The sequence below is a fragment of the Condylura cristata genome, unplaced genomic scaffold (assembly GCF_000260355.1).
Source record: "Condylura cristata isolate star-nosed mole 26May11 unplaced genomic scaffold, ConCri1.0 scaffold00025, whole genome shotgun sequence".
NCBI classification, from domain to species: domain Eukaryota; kingdom Metazoa; phylum Chordata; class Mammalia; order Eulipotyphla; family Talpidae; genus Condylura; species Condylura cristata.
In genome coordinates this window covers 20700038-20703281 of record NW_004567126.1, presented here as the reverse complement: position 1 = coordinate 20703281, position 3244 = coordinate 20700038, and positions in this window count along the sequence as shown.

Here is a 3244-nt window from a genome sequence, read left to right as displayed (position 1 = left end):
CCGCGCGTCACGTGCCGACGCGCGTCACTGCCCAGAGCCATGGCAACCGTGACCTCACCGGCGAGCTCGACCTTCCCGCGTGGGCCCTGTTCCTCAGGCGCCGGCTCCCGAGTGCCCCCCTCTGGGGATGAAACAGTGGGCTCCGCCAGTGTGCGAGCGGTTCCGGGGCGCTGCGGTTTCCGTGAGTCGGGGGTTCACTTTGCCTGACCGCGAGCCAGTCCCCCAAGCGCCCCTGCCTTGCACTCGCTAAAGTGACCTCCGTCCCAGTTGGGTTTTCAGCAATCACCCCACCTCCCTTAAAACAAAATATTTCCTCATCACCAAAAATACCAGTCTGTCCCACTTTAGCCCTTGAGGCCAAGAAAGCAGGAATAGCTACAGTACTGAAGCAACTGTAACCATGTTGGTAGCGAGTCAGGGGAAATCTTCAGTAAAATTCCTTCCTCCTATAAAATCCAATTCACCCAGTACAACCAATCTAATTGTCATAGAATATAGGGGAATGGGGAAAGTAGGATTTGTGTGTTCAAGGGCAGAAAAACCAGCCCGAACAAGCCTTCCAGTCATTAGGTGGGTGAGGTTCAAAAAAGCTACTTTTGTACGTCATTTTCCTTCCTCCCACCCCATCTCTGAACAATTCTATGGCTAGATGACTGTCAAAGTGCTGCGTCCTATTTGTGTCACTTGTATAACCCTGACGAAGCAGGGATATGTATTTCGTCCAGTGAGACGTCATAGTGAAAGCTGGGCCATCTGTGAGGAAAAATAGATGCGTAAAGATCATTAAAAGTCCCATCTTGGCTAGTTACTCTCCAAGGACATGAAAGGTGATCAAATCCATAATTCCAATAATAAATCTCAAGTCCCCCTTTCTTCGACCTCTATTATCTGACATTCCACACCCTCGAGAGTCCCTCACTAATTCCCAGGTTTCCCTCTCTTCCTTCCCCTTTCCCTTTATTAACTTTGCTGCTTTCTGTGGGATTGGAGAGGTGCAGAAAACTGGGCCCTCAATAGCAAAGTGGTCTTTGGCAGGTAGCAGGAAGGACCTGAAGATTGCAAATATTTCAGTGTTGAATGTATTTCTTCAGTCCTGATCCATCTACACCTATATCTCGCTCAATGGCAGAACTATATCGCAGGTCACCACATGCACAATATTTAAAACTGGCAGTCAGGGTGCTGTCACCGTGTAAGGAGAATGCATGTTTAGTCTCTGACCTAAAGATATTTATTAGCGCTCTAATTCCCCCGTCAGACTACCCGTCAGACTATGAGTAATGGCTGGGACTAGGTCAGGACAGAGAGGTCATTCCACAATCTTGCATCAGTTCCTGGTAACTGTTCCAAATTGCCGACACAGTTAACACTGGTTGGCTCCTTTGCTAGGAAATGAGGATAAGGGTGATGCAGCGTAAGACCTGGGCTTCTTGCAGTGGTTAAATCCTTTCATTGTTCAAGCTCTTTGAATCTCAGATAAATGATGGGCTGTGGCTTCTACCTCATGATTCTTGTCCCCCCTAACCAATTCCTAACAGACACTACTTTGGGCTGGGCCTGAGGCTCCCCATTTGACCATGTCCCTGGGCCAGTAGAGGGGGAGAGGAGGGAAACCTTAGCTGGCTATTTAAAAAAAGGAAAGAATCTTTTATATAAAGTCATTCTCTCCTCCACTCAGGGAGATTATCTGAACATCCAGTATCATGACGTCAGCTGCTGTCTTTAGGATGTTAAAACAAAAGGACCTCCGGGGAGAAACTAGAAAATGGAGCATTGGTCTAGTTTCCAAAGAGAAGAGACAGGTTACCCTTGTCCCTAATGTTCAAAATGTGTGTTATGTGTACATCATTTATACTCCCTGCCTATGTGGGTGGAGGACAGTCACTGGTGTCTCCTACTGAGACTTGGACAAAGACTTGCTGAAAATCTCCCTGGAGAGTGCTCTTGATGAGAAGACTATAGAAAATTCAGAAGAGGATTCATCAAAGATCATGAGGGGAAAAGGAAAGCAGTTTAGATATATGTATTTAATAAGGATTTGGTGTGTACCAAAGACTGAGTTAAGTTTGCAGAGAAACTCATAATCAACACTAAGGCCAATTTGCAGGCACTGAGTTAAAACAATTTACAGACTTGAACTCACTTAAATCTGAACAACCAGGCCCTCCCTTGGTGGAGCAACAGGTTAAACCCCAACACTATGAAGCTATCTGCAGGCATTACAGCATGAGTTCGATCCCCAGCCAGGAACTGACCCACATGGTGCAGCAGACCTTTCCTGACCTGCCAGCTATTCCCCTCAGCAGTGTATTTCAGTAGATTTGCTTGTTCTACTCCCCACTCTGTCTCTGGTGAATCTTCTCATCCCTCTCACCTCCCCCCCCACACACACCTCTTGCCTGTACCCCAGTTCTTGTTTGCATAAAATTTTTTTTAATTCTGAACAGTCCTAGGAGAGTATTTTATTAGCTCCATTTTGCAAATAAGGAAAATGAGGCAAAAGGAGGTAAGGATACTACTGGTCATGTCATAGAGCTAGAAAGTGATAGAAACAGGTGTCAATCCAAGCAGGCTGCCTTTGGAGATCTTTCCCCATAGTATTATAAAGCCTGTCAAGGTAAAAGCTAGTGGGAAAGATGATTTCTTTCCCAAGGTGGCTTTAGACCCAAAGAAGCAGAGAAATTGGGAGTTCCTGAGATCAGTACAGAGCAAGTACTGAAACATTTGAATAGAGGAAACAGACTACAAAACTGAACCAAGCACCCAGGATGACGTCACATTTAAATAATGCCATGAGATATGTATTTACTGATTAGGAGCTTTTCTGCCCTTGGAAAACAGGCTGAAAGCGGTGCTCCTACCCAAAGGCTGAGTGGAGTGTTTTGAGGGCTGAATTCTCGGAGCCCCTGCAGGTCAGGGCTGACACAGTGAACCAGCCACCTAGGTCCCTTGTTGGTGCCATTGCCAATACATCCTTTTCTGGAAAAGCAGAAGGTAGATCCAGAGATGAAAAGGTGCCTATTTCCTAAGTAGTGCCATTGTGTCATTCCTGGACAAACTAAGATGTTCTTAATGAATGTGACAGGCCCTCAAAAACTTCTAGCAGTGATACAAAACCTCTAAACACCTAAGATTTGCCCTGTGATACAGCCATGGGAGATAATCAATGAACTCTTTCAGGATTTTAAAGGCCCACTTCCTCTGCCTGTTGCACAAATTTCCAGCAGCCTGAAAGACAACTGCA